The following is a 727-nucleotide window of genomic DNA, read 5'->3' on the forward strand; positions in this document are numbered from 1 at the left end:
ATAGCCACTCTTATTCTCTTGGGTTTTTAGATTACCTTCCTTCCTTCCTTCCTTCTTTCCTTCCTCCCTTCCTTCCTCCCTTCCTTCTTTCCTTCCTTTCATTTCATTTTATTTTATTTATTTTTTTTTAGAGAGAACACTCATTTAGCTTTGTCTCAGCTAAATTCTCTCTTAAAAATTTTGAAAAATAAAGTGTAGTGAGCTACACGGGATTGGGACCACTCCTTCAAGTGAAGGTCACTGAAGGGCCCATCCTTCGCTTCTCCAACTCTCAAGAACTATCCTTCAGGTGTCTCAGAGACAGAGCTGTCTCTCAACACGGCGAGAGTTTCCTTGCAGAGCCTGTTCATGACTGTCTGCTTCTAAACTTTCTCTCCATGTTCTGTCCAATCAGAGCAAGCCCCCTGCAGGACCACCTCGATCCTGAGCTCAGAACACACTTCCTGCTGCTCAGGCTGTGCCAGGATTCGGGCCTCGTTACTTCGCTTCATCACATGCTCATTACTCAGCCTGCCTCCACTCCGTTTGTTAAATCTGCGTCACGTTGCTACGAAGCTGAGAACTCTGCTAGGCAGTGAGCGTACATACTTCCTGCCCTTAGGAAGACAAACCCGGGGAAGCCTCACGCAGTGTTTCCTGTGGGAGCACTGGAAAGCTGGAGGACGTAAACCAAGTGCTCACTAGCATGAAGTCCCCTACGTCAGGTCATCGGAAAAGTCGTGGCATG

The sequence above is a fragment of the Tupaia chinensis genome, unplaced genomic scaffold (assembly GCF_000334495.1).
Source record: "Tupaia chinensis unplaced genomic scaffold, TupChi_1.0 Scaffold000316_1, whole genome shotgun sequence".
NCBI classification, from domain to species: Eukaryota; Metazoa; Chordata; class Mammalia; order Scandentia; family Tupaiidae; genus Tupaia; species Tupaia belangeri.